This window comes from Trichosurus vulpecula, chromosome 6 (genome assembly GCF_011100635.1).
Source record: "Trichosurus vulpecula isolate mTriVul1 chromosome 6, mTriVul1.pri, whole genome shotgun sequence".
Lineage (NCBI taxonomy): Eukaryota > Metazoa > Chordata > Mammalia > Diprotodontia > Phalangeridae > Trichosurus > Trichosurus vulpecula.
Genome location: NC_050578.1, coordinates 121650103 through 121662879, shown reverse-complemented (window position 1 = coordinate 121662879; position 12777 = coordinate 121650103).

The window sequence follows — 12777 nt, the reverse complement described above, 5'->3', positions numbered from 1 at the left end:
GACAACCAGGGTTCAGTGTCTTGCCCAAGATCACACAGCAAGTAAGTGTCTAAGGCTGGATTTCAATAACGAAGATGAGTCTTCCTGATTCCAAGGCCAGTACTCTGTCCACTGTACCACCTACCTGCCCACTTGGTAAGTGGGCCGCACCTAAAACCTTGGGCCCTTCAGTACAATGCTCTAATTGTTTTGGTTTTGTGGCGTTTATAATTTTTTTTTGGGGGGGTGTATTCTGTCACTTAAAAATCCATGGGTATTTAATTTAGGCTAAATTTAGAGATTTAGATTAAGCATAAAATAAAGAAGCAAGCAAAGCCTCCAGCTATTAAATAAAGTAAGTAACAGGTAGAAAGCAAAATGTTGATTGTCTATTAAATATGGTGCAAAAGGGCTAGGAAGGCCTGTAGTAGACATTACTTGTAAGAATATAGCTAAATTTCTTTCTGGCTATCAATCACACTTAGCATTTATAGAACACATTAAATTATTGTGGATTTTTTTGTTTATGTTCTAAACTATCTTTTTTTTATCAAACCCAACATCTACATAACTTTGAAAAAATAATTGTACACAAAATACATACATACAAATATATATATTTGTGTGTGTACAAAATTTGTTCTATTAGATAATGCTTGCTGTGCATTTCATTCCCCTCTCAGCTCCTCCTACTCAATACTTGATATATTAGGAATTATGAGGACTTTATTGAAATAAATGTCAAAAGTAGACTGTGTCTAAATGGGGCAACTAGATGGTACAGTAGATAGAGCACTGAGCCCAGGTCAGGTAGACCTGAATTGAAATCCGGCCTGAGGTGTCTCAATACAAGCTGTATTACCATGGATGAGTCACTTAGCCCTGCTTGCCTGTTTCCTCATCTGTAAAATAAGCTGAAGAAGGAAATAGCAAACCACTCCAGTACCTGCCAAGAAAACTCCAAATGGGGTCATGAAGAGTTGGATGTGACTGAAATGATTGAACAACAATATTAGGAATAGATTGTGGAGATCTCTTTCAATGGCAGACCCCAAAGTAGTTTACTTCCCTCAACGTTCTAATCTTCTTTGGTTGTTCCATTTATGTGTTTTTTTTCCTTCTTTTCTCAGATAAAGAAACGTAAATGACTATTTTTCTCTAGTAACTTCTGGATGGATAAGTGATCTCTTATATATGGTTAATTCCATCAGTGGAGGTGAGTGCAACCCACCTAATAAACACATGCCATGTAAATTTTTGTCGACATCTTCCAATAAATGCTCCATAAATATGGCCAAAGTTTGGGGGATTTTCTTCTAGATATAGATTTTCTTCTAGACAAACAGGCTATAAATTCACTTTGCTACATGACTGATGTACCTCTATTCCTTGTCATTCTGCTTTCTAATGACATTTTTATGTCACTTTTGAGATCTGAGACATCCTTGGTAATATTTTATACCCTCACATCCCCCATGTGCCTCTCTATTGCTGCTTGACTGAGTAATAACTTTAGTCATTTGAGGGAAATGGTATTCTGTTATTCAAATAGCATCATGCTGATACTATTGTTCAGACAATTCAGTTCATAGATGCAGTAGGCTTTGGCAGGACCTGCTGCAACTGCCATTGAGATACATTCTCTTTCAGGAATGGTCATAGTAAGAACTTAACAAGGTGAGAGTAGACAAAAAAAAATTAAATTGGAGTGGGGAGTGAGACAGCACGAGGAAAAGCCAAAACAGAAAATAGCAGTGATTAGACTCGTGCAGATCCTATATTGGTTATTTCACAAGCAAACCTCACCCTAACACAGCATATAGATTTGGGGATAAAAGCATCACATAGAGAAACGGGTGATTCATTGCTCATTTTGAGAAAATGTGACTCTCATTCTGAGCTCATTGTTGTAAGATTGGAAGTAGGGACATGCCTTACTGTCAAAGAAAAGAGAGAGGCACTGGAGGTGCAAAGGTTGATTACCAATGTTATTGGGTCTGATCAGGCATCATGTCTCATTATGCTGTGTTTATCAATTGTATTCTTACCAGCTAATAAAGAATATATGTACACATAGATATGTACAAACATGCATATAAACACGTATGTATATATGCACACCTACACACTCTTACACATATTGTGGATAATTATGCATGTATGTGGATAGCTATAGATGTAGACGTATGAGTGAGAGAGAGAGACAGAGAGATGGAGAGAGAGACAGAGAGACAGAGAAACAGAGACAGAGATTATGCTTAGCTGCCTAGCATACTAGGCAACCCTGGTCCATGAATATCAGTTCATGTATCTCAGACAGACATTGCAAATGAACACCAAGAAAACCCAAAACTGAAAAGCAATACAAATGTAGAAATTCCTTAAAACTTGTTCTTGAAACAAATGCCTATTTAAAAAAAAAACACAAACAAACAGCAACACTTACAATAACAACAACAACATTATAATGGTGATATCATGCAGATAATGTGTGATATTTATATAGTTATCTCTTCCTGACACGTATGAAGAATTTCACTATGTTTAAAACAAACTTATAAACAAACTTCTGCTTGAAAATCGGATTTTTTTTAAATTAAAGAAAAATTCCAAGGGAATACTACCCTTCAGTACTACCATAATATTTTTTGCTCCAATTTTACCATTAAATATAGGACTTTAACAGCTACTGATTGGAATGTACCAGTATGAAACACATTTAGGAAATTATAATTCATGCAAATACCCAAAGTTGCAAATCCATGAATAAAAATAAAATAAAACAAAAACCAGAATAAAGAAAATACTTACTAATAAAGTTTGCCATTGTCTCATTTGTCTTTCAGGAGTAGTAAAATTTGGTAACAAGATATTGTATTAAAACCTAATCCCAAATATATATTGCTGAGGAATAAAGTGAGTATGTCATGTAGGGAGATTACATGATAACAGGTAAACAACTGTTGTGCTGGGACCAACAGCATATTCAGATATCTAGGCAAAATCCTATATTGTTTTGTGCAGATTATTTATGGAATGTATATGGGAAGAGATAAATAATAATTTTGTAGAATGAAATGCTAGGGATGCATTGTGAATCCAAGTTTTGGGAAGAGCATCTAGAGTGAAAGGCTCTGATTCTATTTAAGGTAATAAAAATTATTCCCTTCCTATTACATAGCAGGATTGGGTTAAGTAATAATATTATAAAGCCAAAAAAATTGATCGCTGAACCCAATGGGCCAAATGGTTTAGAAAGCAATACTGAATTTGTAGTGAATTGGAATAGAGCTAATAGTCTTGTCCCTACTACTTTGTAGTGGCATTGTTATGGACATGCCATTTACCTTCCTTGAGTCCTAGTTTCCTTAACAGAAAAATAAGGATAGCGTGTTGACTGGATAACTTTTGAGCTATTTTCCAACTGTAATCCTATCATTGCATGATCCCCTAAGGGAAACTGTGATCCCCGTTAGTAAGTATTGCATGCAGTATATTATATATATTTTTTACTAAAAACTCTTATATTAGGACTTTTCCTTTTTCTTCCTGTTTGAGCAAGTAGAGGAGGAAGGGAAAAAACTAAATATTTGCTATTTTTAAGCATTGGTATACAGTACACTAAAAGAAAAAAAAGTTAATGCAGGTGTGAAAGGGTCTTATAATTGTAGAAATATTAGGAGAACTTGGTAAATTATTCATGGCATTTATTCACTTTTAATATTAATTTAAGCATTTATTTAATAGTAATTAATTGAAGACCTGCTCATGCAAAACATCCTCCTCTGTGATGGGGGGAGGGGTATTTTTAAGATATTTTCATACCTTCCACATACTTATAATCCAGTAGGGGAAAGAAAATATGAACAAATTAGTACCAACAAAATGAGAATGAATTATATAATAATATCAATAACAATTATTTTAGAAATTCAGAGCATAGGACAGCATGATAATTTTATAGATGGTTCTCATGATAGAATCTAGATTTAAACTGGATGATGAAGAATGTAAGGAGTTTGAGGGAGCAAAATTAGAGGTCTATAATGGGGCAGAGGAGTGATTATAAATGAAGGGAAGAGTGTGAGCAAAAGATCAGAGTTGTAACAAACCAAAATGTAATCAAAGTATTGCAAGTAGATGAATTTGTTGCTGAAGAGGTTGGGATAAAAGTTGTGGGAAAGCTACTTTATGGGCATTAGCAATATGAAGGTGGAAACTACAGGTACAATAACATTAGTCTTTTCCTATTTTATTTCGCAGAATCATAGATCCAGAGTTGGAAAAAAAATGAGGTCATCTGGTCTAACCTTCTCATTTTACAGTTGAGAAGCAAAAGGTCCAGAGAGTTTAAATAATGGGTCAAATGTCACACAAGCAGTAAATGCAATAAATTTAACACAGAGTTATCACATGACTCCTATGTGTGGAAAGGCTCTCAGGATACATAGACAAAATTAAAATAATCCCTCCACTAAAGAACTTACATGCATAAGTAAAAATGTTTCAATCAATAGAAAAATATTTCAAATAAACAGTACAATAAATCCAGCCTAATCACACTAATGAAGTACCTGATACCTACATAAAAATCTCCAGAGCCCAATCTTTTCATATATGAAGAACCAACTAAGAAGAGATAATGGTATAGTCTGGACCTTCAATTTTATTGGTAGAAGAAGCTCTAGGAAGTGGAAATTCCTTCTTCTACCAATTCAGTTCAGCCTGTTTTCTGCAATGTTGAGTGGTAGAAATTTGCACAGAACTCTGAGAAATTAAGTGACTTGTCCAAAATTACTTAGTTTGCATTTATCAGAGGGGAGACTTGTATTGTTAATGTATTCAACCCATTCATTAATAGGCCCATGTGACCTGCTTAAGTCACATGGAAGCCTTAGTCACATGATTTTGAGTCACATGAAGCCTATGGTGGGAAGAGCTTGCTGAATAGGTTGAACAGGAAGGGTGGAGCAGAGGCAGAAGAGGTTGGTGAGAGCAGTCAGAACTGGGAGAGAGAAAGCAGGCACAAGAACTAAGGTGAGTGAGAGAGGGAGTGATTTTGCCCTTGTGGGAAGGCCGTAAGAGAGGGAAGGCTTGGGGATGGCAGTGCCTCCTGCATTGCTAATGTGCCTAGATTTCTTTGTTGCTATGATGAATTTGCCTTTCTGGTATTGGGATTTGGCTTTCTGTTGTTTGAATAAGTGTTTTGGTTCTGTCTTCCATGTAGAGAGTGTGCTATGTTTGGAGATTCAGAACTATACTGGCATATTCATAGCCGCCATAGGTGCTATGAATATCACATCAGTGCTACAAGACTTGAACTCAAATCATCCTGGTTCCAACATTGGTTCTTTTTATACCATACTATACTACCTCTCTAGAATTTTTTTTCTCAAACTATTTTTAACATGAAAGAAATAAAAACAAGGAAATAATGATTTAGATTCTTCTGCATACATCCTTTGTTAAAAATAAGTGTTTTGGAATAGAATATTTGAAAGTATCAGTATTAACAATTAATATAAGTACATAATGAAAAGTTAGAGTAAATATCTTTCAGAACATTTGTGGTTTTTATTAGTCATTTAGTGAGTAGAAAACTCAAATTTTAAATTGCTCACTCAACATTAAATCCTAATACTATGAGGTACATAAGCTTAAGATTATTTCCTTATAAAAAGAAGTACGAAGACCAGACTAATTTAAAAAAGTTGTCACTGATTTCACTGGTATTTAAGGCAAAATTCACAATATCTTTCATGATCTATCTCAAGAGAAATAGTGGGATCTCTTCCTATTAATTGATTATTTTTGAAGGTGACATTTTTTCAAAATTAAATGGATTTTGCATAGAAAAAGGAACATGAATAAGGGCACTATTTTAGTCTTCATATTTGAATATGTAAACTATTTAATTTGCATTGTAAAAAATTGCCCTGTTTTTCCAGAAAGTACCACTGTTTTTCCAATCACCAAGATTAGTTGCCTACAGATCACCCTCATATTCTCTATCCTCACACTCTAATTCAACCACCATAGATAATCACTTGCCAAAACTTGTCATTGTACCTCTTCTTTATAAATCTATATCTGCCACTTCTCCCCACCTATAACAATAACCCTAATCTATGCTCTTATCATTTCACACTTGCACCATTTCAGTACATTTCTGATGGATCTTAAATATTTTCTGTCTCCTCTCTTTTTTGTTCCTTACACAGCTCTTCATTTCATTTCCTCAAGTAGAAGTGTAACAATGTCACTCCTCTATCAAAAAAGCTTCCATCTCTCCTCAATGTGTCTACAACAAAATTAAAACTTTTCTTCTTGGCTTTAAAATTTTGGCCTCAACCGTTGTATTCTGCATTGATTACATTCATTCTCCCACCTGCACCCTATGCTAAAGCCAAACTGAGCTACATGCTGTAACTTATGTATGACAATTCATCTCCCATCTTAAAGTATCTTCATAGCTTCCCCTGTGCCTTGTATGCCTACTATCAACTTAATTTGTTCAAAACTCAAACTTCTTACAAGTATAGTACCACCTCCATGAAGAGACTTTTCGGTTTCATCCAGTAATTAGTATGCAACCCTACCACTTTGCAACAGGCTTGTTTATATTCTCTATTTATTTATCCATGAACAACATGATATGTGTGTATATGAACTATGTGGGTGTATATATACATATATGTGTGTGTGTGTGTATACGTATACATACACACATATATTTATATAGAAACGTGCATATATGTGGGTGGGTATGTATTTTTTTCCAGTAGCTAACACAGCGTCTGGCATGTATTGTTTGTTGATTCACTGATAAAGATATTTTTGACTTGTTCTATATAAGCCCAAGTAACAATCTCAATCAGTAAAATTGTTTCTAATACTCTCATTCCCTTTTTTTCTTGATGGCATTTTAAACATTTCCCATCCAGACCTCTCATACATCAAGTGTAGACAAAAGAACAAATTAAAGATTCTATGAAATCACAGTCACTTAATTGGATAATGGGTGGAAACCTAATGACTATCTAATGCAATCCATACATAAAAGAAATTCCAACTAAAGTCTAACCTTAAAGTGACTTTGCCTACTCAGCTAATTGAATTATCAGCCAGCAAATTAAAAACACATATGATGATGATATCATTAGCAATGTGGATTATTGTACAATTGTCACAATACAGATAAGTATAAAATTTCAGACTTAGAATTCATAGAAATAGTATTTTATTTCTACACAGTGAATTATATCATTAGAAGCCTAGCCATTTTAAATTTCTGAGTGATAAGAGATCGGCTTAAAGATATTATTTTCATATTATCCCTCATGATTTTATATTTTCATATTCAATTTTAATGTGTTGAATTTTACTATTTTTTTAAAAAAAAATTAGTATATACATATATGCATATATATGCTATGTGTATATATGTATGTATGTTTATATATATATATATATATATATATATATGTGCATGTATATTTATATTTGTATATATTCAGAGATTCTAATGGAGGAAGAATAGTATGGTGTGCTCCAAGATGCACAGGATTTCAAGAGTCATAGCTTCTAGTTCCTACTCTTCCACTAACGTGTTATATGATCTTGTACTAATCACTTATCATCACTAGGCCTCAGTTTCCTCATCTGTAAAGAAAATGAAGTTATTTGTCTATTTGATTTCAAAGGCCTCTTTCATTTCTTAAACTTTGTGATCTAACTTAATGTTTCCATTCCTGATTTCAGCGTGAAAAAATGCAACCAACATCCTAGATGTTCCTCTTCAGTGAAATATTCCAAAGCTCTGTAATCAGTCAAGAGCTTCACATTTCACATACAGCAACATTACCTTTTTAAGCATTGTTAAATGCTCTGACATATTTGAAAAATCAAGTCCCAGATCCTAAAGGTTATTTGTTATTGAGGAGAAAGAAAGTGTTCTCTGTGCATGCCAGGATGGTAAATGTACATTGCAAAGATGATAAATCTTGAATGAGATTTGGAAATTGCTTGAATTCATACTCCCCAACTTCATCATGCACAACACTGTGTCAGTAAAGGCCAAACCAAACCATAACTAGACATTGCACTAAACAGATCATGGCCTGAGACCAAATCCAGATAGAAAAAAAATACTTCTGTAGGAAAAAAATGTTTATTATGCATCTTGAATGTTGCTGAAATGATGTCCTTTGGAAACTGTACAATTTAAAAATAAACTTGCCTATCACAATCCAATTTTATGTCACATCGCATGGATGGAAGTAGAGCTTACATTATAAAGTTTACATAAACATGTTCTGAGCTTCAAAAAACAGAAGTATGTCTACTCTGAAAAGCAGCGAAGGTCACCAGTGATCTGAATAAATCAAATTCATTCAAGATTAAGTTTAAAGAGTCGTATTCTGACAGCTAGCAATTTCATCCTACAGGTAAAATTACAGCTCTGCCCTGTGGAATTTTGCCAAGCTGCTGTGTGAATACTTTTAAAAATTGGAAGAGAGTTTTCTGGGAAACTTCTGTGTTTTCTAATACACTTTAACATGTAAAGTTTCCAATGTTCTACCTATCAGAGCCATAAAAAATAAGATGTAATTTATATCCTGAACATCATGAGTTAAATATTTAACCAAAGGATAAAAAATAAAGCATGATGTATTTTAACTCAGGTTGTCATTGATGACTTACTAATGAATTATATGTGTGTGTATATATATATATATATACACATACATACATACATACATATATACATATATACATATACATATATGTATATAAATACATATATGTATTCATTTATTTATCTGTGTGTTTATGTTTTCATTTGTTTGTTTGCTTGTTTATATTATCTTCAATGTCCAAGTCATCAGTAAGTGATGGCAATAGTTGGTACTTCATGGATATGCTGAAAGGGTACTTTTAATTTGCCTAATTCATTTTACAAAATGTCCCTTAGGTGTTGCTCAGTCTAACCACTCAGATAGTCATAGTAGAGGGAACATAACATAGTAACAGATAAAACTTTATTTACTCACAGGAATAAACTACCACACACACACACAAAAAAAAAATTACATTGGGGCAGCTAGCTGGTGCAATGAATAGAGCACTGTCCCTGGAGTCAGGAGAACCTGAGTTCAAATTCGGCCTCATACACTTGAAACTTACTATCTGTGTGACCTTGGGCAAGTCACTCAACCCCAATTGCCTTGCCTTCCCCCCTCAAAAAATAAATTTTACGAGTATTCGTGTATCATTTAAATACATCACATTTAATCTGAGCTTGATAATATTAACAATACAAAACTTAATTGACTTGTAACAGAAGTTCTAATGTCTTGTAGATATTAATGAGGTTAAGAGTTGTATAGTAGAAATATTCCCAGATTTGGAGTCAGGAGGATTATATTCTATCCTTGATTCTCCCAGTTATTAGCTATATAAACTTAGACTATTTAACATCTCTAAGTATATTTGGGATATATTTTATATTTTTATTTCAAAGGACTATTTTTAATACCAACGGAAGTAATTACAAAAAATGCTCTGTAACTATTGTGTGCCATTTACATATGGGGTAGTATTTTTATTATTATAAGATTTACTGAATATTTTTGGATGAATATATGATATACAGATATATGTATGTCACATATGTATGTTTATGTATGTATATATCTCAGAGTAGCTGAGTGGCATTATGGCCTGAGACTGAGGAAGATGAGTTAAAGTTTAGTCTCTGAGACATGAATCAATGAATGGATGGATAAATAAATGTTCAAACAAACATTTATTATTAATTTATTATGCGTCCAACACTGTGCTCTTATATGTGTATAAATATGTATTTACACTTGTTAATACATATATACGTGTATGCATATGTGTGTTTTATGTGTGTGTGTATGTGGGTGTACCTTGTGTGTTTAAGCAAGTCAATTGTCTTCTCAGTAATCCAGAAAACTCTTTAAGCCTATAAACCTCAGAACACCACACACCCAAAAATACACAAAAAATATTTGGATTGGAAATGTGATAGCATTTTTATAGACAACTCAAGATAAAGAATGTGGAGTAAGATACATAACAGATAGATGATAAATAGATTATGGTGATATTAATTTATTCATTTTCATAGTTTACACATAAGAAAACTGAATTTTGGAGATTTGAAGTGATTTTTTTTCAATATATGCCTATATGTAAATGTCTATTTTCATTTTTCATGGGATCTCAGACATGGAAAAGATTCTACGCTAGCCCATAACTAAATAAAAATGTACTGCAATACAAATTACACAAGTGGCTGTCTGGCTGGCTTTTTGCCTAAAGACCTTCAATGTAGGGGGAACCCATCACATTCCAAATTAGCCTATTCAACATTTAGGCAACCCACAGTAGTCATTAAGATGTTTCATATATTTTCCCCTCATATAATTTTCCTCCTTGTAAATGTGGAGTAATTGCTCCTAGTTCTGCCATAACAAACTAATATGAAAAATGGTAGTTCATCATCATCTTGCAGCTGTAAATACTTTAAGGTAGCACTCATATTAATTCTATGATTTCCTAGGCCAAACACCTCCAGTTCCATCAGCCAATCATCATAATGCATAAACTTCAATCTCTTTGCCATCCTCTGATTTTATCATTGTCCAGTTATTTTCTAATTCTGTCTTACTCTTTGTAACCTCATTTGGAGTTTTCTTGGCAAAGATTCTGGAGTGGTTTGCCATTTCTTTCTCTAGCACTTTTTATGGTTTAGAAAAATGAGGCAAATAGGATTAAGCAATTTGCCCAGGGTCACACAGCTAGTAAGTATCTGAGCCCAGTTTTGAATTTAGGAAGACAAGTCTTCCTGATTCCAGACCTGGTACTCTATTCATTACATCACCTGGTTGCTCTTAGGAATGCTCCGAATTTAACACAACACTCCATATAGTGATACATCAAGGCAGAATTCAATACTTCTCTTATCCTCCTAGTCCTAGAAGGTGGCCTTCTTTTAAAGACCTCAAGCTTTTAAGAAGTTGCTCATGGCAGCTTCCACTAATTTTTCCTATTTCTGACCTTTAGAGCCAAGCAGAGTAAATCTACTCTCTCTTCTGTAAGATAGTCTTTCTAAAACTTGTTTGCAAAATTTTATTCAAGGTCATTCCCTAAAACTGTGAATAAATTCTAATAAAATTGTAAGTAGCTTTTAAATAAAATTAGATATGTTCACATAGTGTTAGAAAAAGTTTTGATAGAAAGCATTTAATAACAAATTGTAAATCCATGGATATGCAATTCACAGTAAATTAAAATCTAAAATTAATTGACATAATACAAAATTAATATATTGAAATTAAAATTAACAAAATAAATTAAATTATTAAAATTGTTCTTCATCAACTGAAATATCTTACAGTTCAAATTGTACTCAGGAAAATCACAGCTTAAGTACTTATAACTCCTAAGAGACATGTTTAATACACACATGCTTATTTAGTTAAACCAATTCCTAAACTCTACTAAAGCCTTCAATTATGTGGATAGCAATTATGCCTTCATATAGTGACCTACTAACTGTAGATTGACATGTATTGGTATGATAAAAGCCCATTATTAGCTCTGCACTCTGTACCTTGTTGACTGCGGGCAAACAAAATAATTTAATCTCAAGTGCTCTCAATTCTTTCCTCAAGTACTGCCTTTAGAGACTTTTTAATGAAATGTGTATTTTTTTAAATTAGGTGCAACAAAATTATAGCATGTCAAATTTTCAACTCATAGCCTAATGTTCATCTGTTATGAAATATCTATGTTTGTGTCCATCTGACATGTGGTTTGGTAAAGTTAGTGATGACTGCCCCTTAAATGTACATATCTGAACTTCTGAGGCTCTGATTAAGTATACTTTTCTTATCCTTCTTTATTGTTTTATTTTTTGTTTATTACTCATAAATTAAAGAACATTGCCTGAAACAAGAAATATCACTGAATTCTGGAATTTTTTTTTCTGGCTATAAACCACGATAGATTTATTTATATTAAAAAGTTTGTATAATTTTGAAATCATTAGGAGTTATTAATATTCAAGAGTTATGGCCACAGATCTCTTTAAAAATTAGTAGGGCTCTAGTATTTGAATTCCATAATGACATTATTTTTAAGGACACTGTCCTTGAAAAGCCAATGATTTCCTTTTTCCTAATAGGTTAATTAGGGTCATATTTATAATGAGGTGGGAATGGAATCTGGTACCAGGATAAAGAAGCTCTATACCAGAATGTGAAGTAATAATCTATGTAACATATTAATATTTAAGAAGGGAAGAGATAAAACGACTCGATAACTAAATCCAGACATACTAAGGCAAGACATACAAAGGTTGATCTATCAGAAAGAACTGATTTGAAAACTATTCTTTTATTTTCTTAATAGTATTTTACATTTTTCAATTACATGTAGAGATAGTTTTAACACTGATTTTCATAAAATTTTTAGTTCAAAATTTTTCTCCCTCCCTCCTCCCCAAGACAACAAGCAATCCAATACAGGTTTTACACAGACAGTCTTTTTAAACATATTTTCATATTAATCATATTTTGAAAGAAAAATCAGAACAACAGGGAAAAACCACCGGAAAGGAAAAAAAAGTGAAAATAGTATGTTTCAATCTGCATTCAGACTCCGTAGTTCTTTCTGTGGAAGTGATTAGAATTTTCCATCGTGAGAATTTTTGAATTGCTGTGGATCATTGTATTACTAGAAGAGCTAAGTCTTTCACACTTAATC